The following is a 15801-nucleotide window of genomic DNA, read 5'->3' as shown; positions in this document are numbered from 1 at the left end:
TGTTAAAGCCACTGCAATGAAACCAGTACTTCAGTTAAATTGCCATCAGGACTTTATTTTCCGGACTTTATTTTTCGCCACGTGGATCACACGGGGCAACTTCGATAAAAGTTGACCACTAAAATGCCAGCAATGAACCGCAACAAGTTGGCTTTCCCTAGCATTCTCGGTTTTATTTTTTCGAGTGCTCACATTTCCACTAAGAGTTCTAACATTTTCCCCATACAATTTCTCCCATTTAGCTTTTCTTTTTTTTATTAACCAATTTTAGTTGTTTTCTGGTCGCATTAAATTTTTATGGTGTGGAAAAGTAGAGAAAAAATCAAATGTATATTTGCAGTTTTTGGATTTTTGTGTATGTTTACATTATTTTCAGTTCGCTAATGAAATTGAAATGTTCGATGTGTCGGAAAGCGTTCTATATATATAATTTTGTGTATTTATAGTGAGGCGCTGAGGCACTGCTTACGAGTGTGTGAGCTCGTGGGTGGTGGGTTTTCCGAGTGTAATTGACAGCTTCCTCGAGACCTTACAGAATATTATTTTTGGCAACTGGCAGGAACGCAAAACGTTCATAGCTTGAACTTTGAATTTAATTCGTTTTGGGTATCTGTTCTTTGTCAACATTTGCACAGAAATACAAATGGTTCCCCATTTTCAAGCTGTTTGTTCGCAAAACATTAAGTAATAAATATGTTGAGGCCGTTCGTTCGAATCGACTTCCCCATTTCTGTATCTTCAAAGTCACGGGAGCCACCGTTTCGAGTACTTTAACTGAACAGGTGTTTTTTTTACTACGAAAAGTTCTAGACAAGCGATGTTTTTAGAGCTACTTCACCAGAGATTTGATAAATAACCTGTGAAAGAGTTTGGGTTGGGTTTTTAGTTAATTTTTATTTGGTACAGTAGGCAATGGGTATTTACCTTGTGAGTCATATCAAAATGTAACTAAAATTGGAATCCGAAATTAAACTAATACGTGTTTAAATTGTATTTTCCGAGGTAAAGTTACTGGAAGCAAATTTCCAAAGTTTGTATAACCTAAAAGTTTCCAATTGGATGATCAAAGTCAGTTAATTTCGGTGAAATTAAAATAATATGTTCCCATATAATTTAGAATCTGTAGATATTTAAGTATTTAAAAATTGAAATAAATATCGATGACTCTGACTCCTTTGCTGCTAAAGTTGAATTATTTAACTAATTTGAATGTAATTACTATAAAGTTATTTCTTAGATATGAAATAATTTTACGATTTTGATGAATCTTATGTCAACATAAACTATTTTTCTCCACAACGAAATTTTGCACATTATGGTTGATCTTTTCTATTTTAAATTTGGAACAAATGGAAGAGTCTCACGTCGCATTAAGTAGAGAAAGATAGGACCATATCGACTCGCCTGTTGATGCTTATTACAAAAAACTATGCCTCCCTTACGACGCTTATAAATGTTGAGTTTAAATTATGATACTCATTTCATTCACCGCTGTAAATTATGATAGATCTAAGTAGTGAAAAGATTAATGTCTGAGAGGAGTGTTAATATTGCTCAATAAACTTGTTCTGTTTAAATATACACGTAGTTCTTGTGCTTCATTTTTCTTTTTGTTTTTAATGTTTATTTTGCGCTAAAACCGCAAAAAGTTTTGCGGTTCTGCCACGACACAATCTTATCATCTAATGTTCTAAAAATAAAGCCAACAACAATAGCAGAAACAGAGTGGATGGGGCCCCATCGTCAGTTCCGTCCCTGAGCCTCTGGAACTTGGAGCGAAAATTGTCGCCCAACCTTTTTTCAGCTCTATCTCGATATCTATGTATCTCTATCTCTATCTGTGTGAGTGTATATTGAATGTGGCTTGGGTGTATTTCTATCTAGGTATCTGTATCTCTATCTGTATCTGTATCTATATGGTATATCTTGCTATATACACCAGCATTGTATGTTTTTGCAAATTTTGCTAACAACAAAAATTTCATTTTCTTCTTCGTGTTGTGTTTTTCTTGTTTTCTTTTAGAGCGACCGTGTGATCATTTAGCGTACTGCTAATTCAATTTGTATCTTCTGTTCTTGATTTCGTGTGGCTGTTTTTTAAAAGTGCGTATGAGTGAGCGTTTTTTTTATAAGTTTTCGAGTGCAGAATTCATTTGCTGAGACTAAACTAATAAAAAGTTGATTTCATTTGCAATGACATTTTTATTTCTTTATTTATAGAAGTAAGAACTTTGTACAAAAAATAAAGTTATCTGTGAAATAAAGAAATGCGTTAATAATTTAGTATTAGTTGCCATTTTTCTCACTCATTATACATTCCCGCTGTACTCTTTTAATACCATTAAATATTTATAAATACATAATCTTAAACAAAAATATAAGAAACTGTCATTTGTCAACAAGAACGTTCACACCTATAATTAAATTAGAAGTTATACACTAAATGAATCTAATGAAATGTTGCCATGTTTTTTTTAATCTATAAATCGACTGAAATCGGGTGAGCACCAATAGGATAACAATCATATATGTATATCCGATTAGCATACGGAATACCCATAACAAAGACTAGTGATAAAGTGAGTTTAAATCGTAGGTGGCTAAGAGAAGACTCTCCGTTACTCTAAGTAATAGAAAGTTTTTCTTTTTGCAATTATAGTAAACTTTTTATTGACGTTGTGTAAAAATTCCTATAGCTGTATGTATTATTTGGTCAACCAATTAACGGGGGATTGTGGACGGTTAATAACTGTGGTGCCCTGTTGGCCAATAACCAATGGTGTTTGCATTTTATTAAAATATAATTTTTACTACGGGATGTGTAGCAAAAATTCCACTATAAATAATTTGACACTCGAAAGTCGTTGGCACTGCATAAATTAGACAGAACATGACAGACACCGAGTGACCATGGCCAAATCAATGCCAACGACTTGGCTTAGTTTCCTCTCCGTCGCCAGCTTAGCAACAAAGGAAGACTTTGGATGGATGTCTGTTGGCTTTCTGAGGGGCCTCGATATCCTTGTGCCTGTTATTGGATTTGCATATATGCAAATGCACACTAGTCAAGCCGTAAATTCCTCCCAGAATCGTAATTGACGATGAAGAAGGATGCAAGGCGCAAGGCTTCTGTCTTCGAGCATTCGCTAATTGTTTCTAGTGCAGGCGGTGTCTGGATGATGGATTAGTTAAGACTCCTTAACCATTTTGAAGTGAAAAATTGTGGGTACAAAAAAAGGGAATATTTTATTTATATCTGCATTTTTTCTTTTGTTTTAATTCGTCGAATCTCACGAGTCATGGAATGCAATTTAAACATATTTAAATATGGAAAGTGCATATTGGTTAATTTCTGTTATACAGTCGATTATTATTATTATAAGATAAACTTACCTAGAAAATTACCTACAAAAATTCAAGTTGAACTTGGTTTCAGCAATAGTCGTCGGAATGCACCCAAAGCCGGAACAAGAACCACGGCCAAATTCGCCATTTTGAACGACAAGTGCGTAAGCCTTATCCGCCGTAATTGTGGAGCGTGAAATGAGCGAACCTCTAAATGCAGCTAGGATTCCCGTTGACATGGCAACGCGGTTCCCTCTTATTATTCCCTGCCACTATTTCGTCCTGCATTTACATGCGCCGCTTTTAAAGCCACTTATTCATTCATGTTAAATTTCAAGAGCAAAAAACAAATACGCTAGATCGATAAAACATCAAATTAAGTTTATTTCTCCATTAAATGAAAATATTACTCAAATCAATAAAAACATAGAGCTTCTTTGAAGTCAGTTGTTAAGGTTAATGGTTTTATATGCATTTGACAATGTCGCTAAAAATAAATTGCCCACAGTGCTTTATGCACCTTTTCTCTAACCAATTAGTAGAAGTCATTGCGTCGACAAAACACTTGCGCTAAATATGAACGTAACATTCGGTGAACATTTCGTAACTCAATATACTCATACAAGATGCTTCGCAACCAACAGTCAATGAAAGAACTTTTGCCCCATACTGTACATTCATGCATACATATGTACATCGATTTTTACTCCATTTTCCGTGTGAATTTTGATCGGATTGTGCAAGTAAATTGAATGGTACTCAATCAAAATGACAATTGGATTTCATAAAATTAAATTATTAATTTAGACATTTAAGCGGGGTCTTTTATTGCGATTTAATTTAATTAATTGACAAATCATTCTATGCTTTCGGTGTGTCCGAAGCTTTAATACACTAATTTGCTCTTAAGCGTTTTAAAACTAGCACTTTTGGACTTAATTTGTTGTTTGTTACCAAGTTTGGCATCTTAAAATAGGCAAATAAATGGATTCATTAAAAAACAATTTAAAGTACATACATCTTAAGTATATAAAATATTTTTAAGACCAAAGTAGTTACCAAAAATAAGTTAAATACATAAATAAATAACATTTTAGTTTTAAGCTTATTTCAATAGAAAAGTATTAGAAAATAGTTAGAAGCGAAATTCGAGAAAATTAATTTTCTGGCGCATTTCTGTGGGCTCCCAAAAGTCGAGAGTAATTTCATTTTGGCAATGCAAGGGCTTTTCTACTGCTGCCTTTTGTTTTATGGCATTATTCAGGGTCCTGCGAGACATGTGACATTTGTCAAACGGCAGATGCAAAGAGGCAAAGGACTCTTTAGGCATTAGTGCTATAAAGTTTCATCATGGAATTATCTCTAATTGTTGGACTGTTTGTTGTTTTATTTAAGCACTATGGTGAGAAAATTTCTAAGCCAGTCACGCTTGATATTTCAGGAAAAGATTTACGTCACATTTCTTACTTAGTTTTTTGTTTTTTGTTTCACCCCAAACAACACAATAAATAAATACATTTTTTAATTAAATATAAATTTTCCTTACACTTTTGGACAAGTTTGTTCATCTTGGCAACGCTCAACAAGTTGCGGGGGAAAAGTTTAACTGACAGGCAAAAAAGTCACAAAAAAAAGTAAAACCAAGGTCAGTTCAGTTCATCGCCTGGATTTTCTTGTCTTTTTTCTGGGTTTTATGTTTTATTTTACTTATTTTTTTCAAGAAAAATGTGGTAAGTCAGGGGTGGAAAAGTTAAAGATAAGTTTAGTTCCATTTAATTGAATCAATAAAGTCATTTCCCAACTGTCCAAAGACTCAAAACTTGGTGTACGCTTTTAAGAGAATGCAAAATAGTTTTCCTTTATTAGTTTTCAAGCTGGGAGTAATTTAATATGTGTGAACATTTCAGCTTAAAGTGCTTGAAATGAACTACCAAAATAGAAGATGAATACAATTACTGAGTGGATAATCAAATAATTGGTTAAAATGCTATTCGCAATCCAAAGCAAATAAAAGGAAAAGCTGCTGGTCTTGTATAAAACTAAATTTACATAATTGTACCAACAATTCTGCTAATCTAATCTATTGCCCGATTTCGGAAACATTGTTGCCCCGGCACTCTCCTAAAGTCTCATCTGGGGCAAGTACATAAGTACACACGTTTTAAGGCGCCTTTCAACGCTTTGGTAGTTCGGGCTGCTTTGCCAGGAAGTTGTTTATGTTTAGGCCCAGAGGCGTAGCACTAAATTATGTTGTTTTAACTTGGCATTAATGGTCCTTTCCGGCTGCGGCGTTTCCAGGTGCTAAGACAGCGGTGTCTATGTGCCCGGAAGCGATGTTTTGCTTCATTTTCAAGATATTTCATGCACTACCCTCTGCCACTTTCGTGGTAACTTAAATTCCAGCGGTTAAATTTGCATAAATTAGGTTATAAGATATCGTATAAAAGAATCTGTAGTAATTCCTTGATGTGCCAAATATTTTATTACTAGAGTGGTAAGAAAACCTAGTAAGAATGGAATATCTGAGAGGATATATGAAACGCGAAGGGAAAAATGCATTTACGTTGTATACATACATATGTATGTATAACTAATAACTATATAGATCCTTTTAAGTTCGTCTATTTAACTGTTAAGGCACGGCGTTCAGGCCTTTGTTATTTTCCCGGAAGGGAAACAATTTGAAAAATGGCCCCGTTTTTAGCTATTGAACCGTCAATACGCCTTGGGGCTTCGACTGCGACACAATTTTCCACGAAAAATATGCGAGAAACTCCTTGCCCTTATCGGGATTGCTGCCTAGCTGAAGGACAGCTCTTCTCTTCTCCCACTCGATCTTGAATTTTTTTTCCTCGGCTCTGTCTCCTCTATCATTGGCAATATATGGGCTTGCCTTTGGTCGCCAATTTGAGTGTTTTTGTTTAATAAACAAATAGGTAAGTAAAGTAGATTGGAGAAAACGACGCCACCAAGTCGATGGAAAGTCGACAAAGGGTTTTTCTCGTTCTTGTTGCTGCGGCTGTTTGCCTTAATTTTCGGGTGGGGCTCCTTTTATTAGCATTAATCGCCACCGGGGTAAGGGAAAAGGACACTGCGACGTGTGCATACCTCCTGGACACCACCTCCATATCTCCACACCATAAATTTACGACTCTTGAAGCTTTTAACAACTGTTTGTCCTGCAATTTCCCACAAAACGAGACAGAGAAGGAAAGTTTATTATTATTTTTATGGACGCTGCGAATTGCTTTTCCTCATCAAGTTGGATGTGGGGAAGAGTCGAAGGAAGAACGGAAATGCGTGGAAAAAAACAACATCCTGAGGTACTGACAAACAAGTTTTTTAATATCTCAGCGGATCTCCCCTAGTTTTCTTGAAAAACTAAAATGAGTTAGTTTGCATAGCATACTTATAAGCGTTCCCACTGCGAAAAAGTAATTAACCGTGCACCACTCCGCTCACAAACTTCATGTACATCCTTGTTACTGCTGCTACTACAACTATGGCATAGGCGTATCTCCGCCCACTTGGCACTCCATACGCTACCCGCGGAAATATTAAAACAAAAAATAGAACACCAGAGGCAGCTTAAACTCAATTTGTCACCGTGCTTTATACGATGTTAGTGGCCATAGTGAAAAAGTGCAGAAAGTGGACGGTGCGCGTTATGTCTGTGTTCATGGTAGTGGTGTGGGGTGTGTGGGGGTGTGGATACCGGCAATTGATTTTGAATGTCAAAGGGGCTTTAACGCAGTGGCCAACAGAAGTCAGAATGACATTGCATTGGCCACAGCCATAGAGTTTTCGTTCTCTACGAGAAATGAATACTTAAAAGCCTCTAAAAGATAAATATCATATCAGTATTTAATTTTAAAATTTCAGATCCCGCATATCTTTTCGCTACACTTACGTACATGTATCCTCTTCTGCAGTATTTTCTGATATTTTCATAATTTCACGGTTGATTCATTTCTTTTGGCAATTTACTTGACCCTTTGTGGAGCTTCTGCAGTTATTCGACCAACTTCCTACCCAATTTAAATGATATCTGCCTTCGCATACACATCTGTACTTACCATTCGCAATTCAGACAGCTTTAATTGGGACTCTTACAATTACTCATAATAATCCTTAAGCCCAACGTTCTGACTAAAAGCTGCATTTCTCCAGAAAAATGCTTGCGAACAGCTTTTAGTTACAATTACAGTATATAATATTTGTACACCATGTTGACTCGAGCTAATTTGTTGCAACTGCAAATACTTAATTGGCATCATTAGGCGACAAGCTGAGTTTTTCATTAATCAAAGGATAAAGTTATGTTTTTACCAGGACGTGATTTTAAAGAGAAATAAAAAAGTCTTTATTTTATTATACTGGGAATTGAAACATAATTTTGTTCTTTTTTATGTATTTATATTTTACTTCCAAATCTGGGCAGTTCCTGTTAAAGAGAGTTCCACGGTCGCCGCATTTTTTGTGGCTTTTGGCCGCAGCCACACAACGGCTGACTTGTTTCAATGGTTACTGGTCAAAAGTGTCGAACAGGATATTAAAAATGGCCTCCACTTGGAAGCACTTGCTCCCCAGAACGATGCGTAATTGAGAGTCCACAATAATGAACGATGCAGAAGTGGGGGAAACGAGCTCATCAGCGGTTTATGCAAAGTTTACCTTTCCGATTTTTATGCTAAAAACATAATTTTTTTCATAGAACACACGTCCGATCGATGAAAATTTGAATGGGTGATGGAGTATTCTCACTTTTTGCATTTAAATGCAAATTCGTTTTAATGTATTTATTTACCAACGGCAAATACGTTTTTACGCATTTTATAATTCCTTGTGATGGGGAAAAGCAAATGATTTGTAATTCCTTTCGAGTTGTTGATGAATAAGTTGTGTTTGTTCAATTGACCGGAAATTTGTGCAAATATGTAAAAGATAAGTAAATATACATATCCTTGTGAATAAATAGCGATTTACGCCAATTTTTCTGACAATTTGTTCATGTTTTTGATGAAAGCTTAAAGTTTATGTTTTATAATTAGTTTTCTTTAAGAGGACCTTCTTTGTTGTTATATCGGAAAACTTTTATGGTTCTTATTAACTCTTTTACTTTTAATTGCAAATTATTATTATTATTTATTATTATTGTTATTAAGGTTTACGCATATTTTTCATAAAAAAATATAATGTATTATTTTATTTATTTTTTATTTCTGTACAGATTCCGCTTACCAAAAATATCTCTTAAAAGACGACAGATCCTTTGTACATGATTGCGTCTGACACAAAATCCACATGTGTTTATGCTATGCAAAAATTAGCTACTTTGTGGTAACATTTTTTCGCCAGAAATAAGCGTTAAAGTCTGCGGGACTATTTTTCCACACCTACAATTGCTGCGCATTATTTAAAACTATAAAAAAAACAACACAAAAATCGGGTGAGCTAAAAATATTTCGCTAATAGGTTTAGATTTCATTTCGCATTTAATAAATTAAAGTTAAGTTAATTAAAAGTTATGTTTTATAATAATAATAATAATCTACAACTAATAAGTGCTAAGCGAACATTCAAATTTATTCAAATATCTTATATTTTTTTTTATATATTAAATCTATTCTAATGAATGGGTAATATAAAATGTTTCACACATATAATCTTTGGATCAAATGATTTGTCTGTTAGAGTAGAGATATCTTAACTAACAAAATTGGCTTTTTTTCTTATTTTAACTATGACATTTCCGGTCTTATTTAGCAAATATATTTTTGATAAGCATCAACAGCCTAGCCGATTTAGCCACGTCCTTCTGTGTGCCAGTCTATCTTGTTTTTATTTGGTTTATATTTGTGTACTTCTTTGCTTTTAAATTCTGTCTTGAGGGATCTTCAGAAAGTATTTTAAAAAAATGAACCTTATTGTTTTTAATAAAATATTTAAAAATGAATTGTTTATTTATTATTAAAGTCATTTCTTTTAAATGTTTACAACTTTTACGCCTAACAACGATTAACGTCTTACGTAGTCTGGGATTACAATTTATTCAAAATGTGCTAATTGCATATTTAAGCACAACTGAAAAAATGAACGACATGTGCAAAATTTGTGCAATGAACACAACTCGTTCGACTTATACAATATACTTTGCACAAAGGTATTCATATATATCGTAAATGTGTATAATTATAATTATCGATGTTATTTCTCAGTTTTTAACGTCAGCAGTTGGCTCAAAAAACTGGCTCGAATTTCTGCTACTTTCCATGCATCAAGAGGAATTTATTGAAAAAATGTTTGGTATGCAATACGGAACATTTGGATAAATTATGGGTTATTTCCTTAATTTATTGTTGGTTCTGACAGAGAGATAATAATGTGAACTCGGACCAGAAAACCTTCAACCACACCTCCCTCTATAAACTTTGTTTCATTAGCAACTGCTATCATAGTTTACACAATTTTTATTCTATTTGGTTTCCCTATACATATACTAAGTATGTTTTATTTTAAAGAAGAGACCGCACAGAAATCCACAAAAACATAGAGATCGAACTATCTACTGTCACAGAGAGCCACACACTTTATTATGCACGATAAATTAATGATAATTTAAAGATAACTTTTATATAAACAATAAATATCGGTCTCTCGACATTTTTCGCGGTCTAAAAATAGAATGCATACAGTTACAAAGAACGACGATTAGTAATATGAAACGACGCGAAGCCGACTGGTCGGGGCTCCATTGGTATTGCTATATAACATCTATATACATATATATAAAATGGAAGTATATATCGAATCGAAACATTGTTATGAAAACAGGAAAAAAATGAGTATTCGTTGTTTATTCATGAGGCATAGCGGCGTGTGTGGTGGATAAAGCTTGAAATACAAATTTTAAGCTGATTAAGCCGAAGGTGTCAGCAGACCTCCAACTCTGGGATTACTCTATGCATACAGAAAAAATCTGTGCGAGCTATAAATAACCTCAAACTTTGTAGAATGTTTAATTTTAAATTTGTTTTGTTTGCTCTACAATCTGAATATCTTCAAAATTCTACTTAATCAAGACATTCCCGCACACGTATTGTGATAAAGAAACCAAACATAATTAAATATAAAAGATTGTCCTGTTAAAAATATAGTTTTCCCTTTCACTTATCAGTATCCATAATTAGCTGAATGTGAATAGGAAATTGAATAGTTTGGTTCCTCTTCTTTGGTTCATCTATTCACTTTCGTTGTATTGCGGAACTCGGCTAAAATCACCCAATTACCATACATACAACCCGCTGCCGTCGTTTTAAAAAAACCGAAATGGTACAAAAAGGAGAAACCAAAACAAAAAACACAAGCAAAACAATAAATAAAGAAATAGAATTAAAAATCATTCTCTATATTGTCTACTGTTTTCATTCCGGCTACTTCAACCACCTCTCCTCCATCCATAAGCTTGACGAATAAAATCGAAATCTCTTGAAATGAATACAGACTTCAGCTGTCATTATTGGCGGAGCCGCAGGCAAAAACAATAGAAAACAAAGGCTTTGGGGGAATAAATTTGTTAAGCAGCAATTAAACGTCAATGGCAACACTTGAAAAGCGATCCAAAGACGATGGATCGGTTATTTTGGCTCTGTGGAGCAGCGCGGCCCGGTCCGAGTGGTCTTATAACTGACATTTTCAAGTGATTATATTGTTCAACTCGGTTTTGTTTTCATTCACCTCCCCCGCCACAAATAACTCCCAATACCTTGGGTAATTATTTGCTTTCGTTTGTCGACATCCAATCATTTGGTTATCTTGAGGTCTTATCAAGTGCTTCGACTGTACTTATGTACATATGTATATACACCTTCATATGGCCAATAATTCTTTTTCGCCTTTCAATAATTTACGTGAGTGTTTGCGGGGATGATAAATGTGATACGAGTAGTACTTTGATTGGAAGCCGAAGGCGCCGGGTAATTAGCTTAAAATTATGTATAAGCCCGCATGAATGAGGGGAAAATGGAAGAGCCGCTGAGTCCATCAATCAATGGGAGCCAGCCCATTCTTCGCATTGTTTGTTGGAGGGGAATTCGGTGGCTATGGGTTCAATGGGGCCTATCAATCAATGAGTAACTTGAGTCGAGCCACAATTCAATTAGCCAAAGAGAGGTCAATTGTATGTGAGTAGGCTGGAAAAACGATCGTTCTTGTTGCTCTCAGCTTTAGTTTTACTTGGGCCTAAATTGTAAAATTTCTTAAGAATACAATTTTAAAATAGACTTGAAATCTCTACAGTATAAACAAAGCAATAAACAGAAGGAAGTGTGCTACTTAATCATTAACTAAAAACAATTATACTTAAAGAGTATTTAATTGGAAATCATCATCGAATAGTTTGACAAAATACTAAATTAATTGAATCTAGTCGGAAAGACAAAAGCTAGATGCCTGAACCACCGAAAATGCACATATCATAAAGTGTCAGATTTTAGTTTTTGGTTTTTATAAATTCTTTTTCATTTGGATTTGATGCCTTTGAATGTTTGTCTTGTGACCTGGAAGTCAATGGCAATTGGTAGTTTGGTAGATTGAGTGGTTTCCGACGACCTGCGGCAAAAGAGGTGACGCCAGTTGGGCTGGGCACGTTTCAGACAGATCTCTTCTTTTTTGAGTATTTGTTTGTTGTTTTTTTATATTCCGATTGTAATCTTGAAAGACCTCAACTGCTTAATTAATGCGTTTTCGCTTTCTACTTTTTTTTTTTGGTTGTCGCGTGGCCAGACAGTGACTAATCAGAAAATAGAAATGTTTTTTTTTCGGGGTCTTCTCAGCTTGTTGCCTTCTTTTATTTTATTTTACTTCTTTTTTTACCCATCAGTTCTTCCTGGGGGGTTAATTGAGAGAGAGAGAGAGAGACCGCCTGCCTTTAGTTCGGCCGAGTTAAGTTAAGTAAACAAATTGCATTAATTTGTGTCTTATTATTTAATAACAAAATAAATAGACAACGGCCGACAGCGAATTGATGGAGTGCTCGAATGAGAAGTGGGTGTTGTGTATTTAGCACTGCCGTCGCTGGTTGCTGAGCAATTATTTTAATCCTATTCAATTAGGAATCAACCGAACCGAATGGCGCCGAACCATGACAAGTATTATTCGGAATCCCCCTTTTTGGTCATTCAACTGCGCTTAATCCCAGGTTTGTTTGACGCTGAAAATAATTCGACGAAAATCAAATTTTTTCTTCGATTTGCAGTTCTTCAGGTTTCCTTAATACCTAAGGACACGATAAAGGACTTTAAAATGTAGGATTTTCTTTCTTCAGAATTTTAATTGGAAGTACTCAGGTGTTTATACCCGGTACTCTAGAGGTTTTTCATACTACAAACCCCATTTTTGGGGACTATAATTTTTAAAGAAGGTAAATAATATTAATTCAAATTGGGGCACATACTAAATTCCTTGAACATCATAGTGAAACAATACTTACAAGTATTCTAAAATTTGCTTCACTATAGCAGATTCTACTTCGAAAGATATTTCATAAGCTAGAGCTCTATTGTTCTTATTTTAAATAAACTTAATACTTAACCGTATCATACTAGCCTTTTCCTTTTTACTTCACTTTAGCTCTTTAATTCGATTGCTTTTGTTCTGAAAAGACCATTTTCATATAGATTTTATTTTCCACATATTACCACATACCTACATTTCTTCAGTAATTGTAATTTACATAATTTTCTGATTTATACCGAATATCATGATGACTACTTGGTAATTTTTGCTGAATTTGCAGTATTTTTTTTGTTTATTTTTGCTGTTCGTTTATCGACAAATTTTCATTTCAAGTTCGAACGGGATTTTCATACTCAACTGTTGCTCGATTTTTATATTCAGGCAACCCATAAAACCATAAATTTCGTATTTATTATTGGACACACGTGTGTGTATGTTAACACAAACTGGATGGTTGTGACTAAAGGTGCTAGTAACAAATCGATTTCTGTATTGCCAAATTGTGTGTTAGGCGAAATGGCAAAGAAAGCCAGCTTGCCGGGCATTATAATGAGAGAGCATTATTTGAGAAACGATTTTTTTTATCACAAATCTGTGTACATATGTTTGTCCACATGTGTGTGTTGTGTTGTGTATACTATAAATATGATTTTATGTGCGAAAATATTCCAATCAATTGAGGAGGAGCAGGAGAAGGCAGTGGCGTTCGGCTTATCAGCCAACCCTCAAAATAAAATCGAATAAAAACTGAGCCGCGATAATGCCTGGGCGGGCACTGGAGTGCCCTGCCTGGTCTAGTATACATATTTATATTAGTATCGTCCATCAATTGTCGGCTACACATCTTTTTTTAGTCGCTCGACCAGCCAAAGTTTCGGCATGTGTTGATGACACGAAACTTATTAATAAAACATCGGCCCTATCAGTGGTGGAACTCAAAGTTTCCAATCTTGTACTCGTTTTGGGATCTTGGTTTTTATGCACGCCATATACATATATATATGTATACATAATATACAAATATCGGTTATAGGTTTAGGATTTGGTTCAGAACAAGTCCGACGTTGCCATTTGCTGTTTGCATATCGCTTTGCCATTAATCGCTCGTTTTTTTTTTATTTTTTTGTTTAAGCAAATAACAACAACCAGACGACAAATATGAAGCAAGGCGTACAACAACAAATGTTATTTTTAGCTTGGAGTATTTATAAATGGCCTTGGTGATCGGGTCAGGGTCCCAGAGAGGGAGGCAGAGGGGGGAAAGATTGAAATAAAGTCTGAGAAGCGTCCAAGTTTTGTATTTTATTTTTCGATGCTTGGGTTGGTGACGCGTGGTTTAGTCTAAGGTTTTAATTACTGATCTCTTTCACATAAATTTCTTAATCATTCATTACGTGGCTTTATATTTTGCACCCAAGAATTAACAGTCGAGTACGGAATCAAATCTGAGTAATAGGTCGATTATATAACTATTTCAAATGGCTTCCATTAGAATGATCAAAAAAGAATATATGATATATAAAGAAGGGTTTATACTTCTTCCGTATCGTTCTTTTTCCCGAATGAAGTTTCCTTCCTTGTTCAATTTATAGCATACTTTTGGTGCTAGAGCGGGGCAAATATTTTTGTTTATTAATATAATGTAATTTGTCAACAGTTTTATTCATTTCAAAACCATTAAAGTCACAATACTTTGAAAAATGTCTATAGCCTGAATCAACCGCTTAACAAACTCCCCTCATATTTAATTTAAAGCCTTTTCAGTTAATGATGCTGTCAATTCCTTTCAATTTAAATCCAATTCCTCCCCAACATCTGCGAATTTCAATCGCAGACGTCATAAAACTTTTTCCTTGGCCAGACTTCATTAAACTTTCTAGACAGCTGAAACATAAGGAATTCACTCTCCAAGTTCCTCCACTTCCGCGTTGGCAAAAAGTGTTGCTTTTTATTATGTGTTAAGGGTTGGGAATTAAACTGATAATAAAGAAAACAAAAAGAAACAATTATGGCGGAATTAACGGGAAAAACATTTGAAATTACATAGTTTTGTTGAGTTTCGTGCCACTTGGAATGTCAACTCTCGGACAGAGCGCTGAGAATAAACTGGGCTGGAATGAGCCATTTAACCGGGCAGTCTCCAGTTGGCGTTACTAATAATAAAAATAATAATAATAATACCAGTTAAACCACTTTGCGTGCAGTGGCAGACTCCGAGGCAGCATCAACTTGCATGGAACTTGTTAAATTGTTAAACCCATCTAGCCAGCCAGCCCAGCCCCAAGTAGTCGAGGCAACCATTGAGCCAGCCTGATACCCAGGCAGCCACCCTGTCACCCAAACAAACGCAAACTGGCCAAGAAGGCAAGGACAGCTGAGGAGCAAGTGGCGATTGCACTTGCAGAAATGCATTGCAATATGTTTTCAAAAAGCAAGTTTGTAAAAAAAACATTTGTGCCCTCTCTGTTTTGTTTGTAGTATAAATTAATATTTCCAAATGGCAGTCTGGAAAATGCAAAACACAACCTGTATTGAACAGAATTTTCAAATGTTTTGTGGAGTGTATCAATCCAGATGTGAGACTGCAACCATAAGGCCTCGTCGCGACGCATTGGCTGGGAAATACACTTGAGAGCCTGCGAAGGATCTCCATCGATGAAATAGAAAACATTTCTAATGGCGGGGCATGTAAAGAGGAGAAGTGCTGAAACTGGATAATCTTGATGGTCGAACTCTCTGGTCGCATTGATTAGCTCTGGAGGAGATCCAATTGAGCCAGAATATTAGTTGGGGGACACTAACCAGTTTGCACCAGGCACTGAAAAAAAAGCAATAAAGATGTCTGTAAATTAGAAATCCTTTACCACGAAACGCAAGGGGAAATAATTAAAATAAGACAGGGAAAATATATAGTTGGTATATCGATCTTATTTTCTTCCT

The 15801-nt window shown here is 35.1% G+C and overlaps 1 protein-coding gene and 1 long non-coding RNA gene across 26 annotated transcripts in view; one reads left to right on the top strand and one right to left on the bottom strand.

Annotated features, from left to right (window-relative positions):
* LOC110189834 (Guanylyl cyclase at 76C) overlaps window positions 1–15801 on the top strand; it is a 39583-nt gene that overhangs the window by 5260 nt on the left and 18522 nt on the right. For 16 of the 25 annotated variants that reach the window (XM_086834531.1, XM_086834530.1, XM_086834536.1 and 13 more), the window contains one exon: window positions 8576–8794. The exons of the other annotated variants lie outside the window; for them this stretch is intronic. The gene's annotated coding sequence lies outside the window, so the exon portion shown is untranslated. The remainder of the gene's footprint in view (window positions 1–8575; window positions 8795–15801) is intronic. 25 annotated transcript variants of the gene reach the window in all.
* LOC147643575 (uncharacterized) lies at window positions 14465–15014 on the bottom strand. The gene is made up of 2 exons (XR_015272060.1): window positions 14905–15014; window positions 14465–14838 (listed from the first exon to the last, which is right to left on the bottom strand). It is a non-coding gene; the product is annotated as an uncharacterized LOC147643575 (long non-coding RNA).

This window comes from Drosophila serrata, unplaced genomic scaffold (assembly GCF_035046125.1).
Source record: "Drosophila serrata isolate PLE 108 unplaced genomic scaffold, ASM3504612v1 contig_272, whole genome shotgun sequence".
Taxonomy (NCBI): Eukaryota; Metazoa; Arthropoda; class Insecta; order Diptera; family Drosophilidae; genus Drosophila; species Drosophila serrata.
The sequence above is the reverse complement of the archived record's forward strand: the minus strand, read 5'-3'. Positions and strand labels throughout refer to the sequence as shown.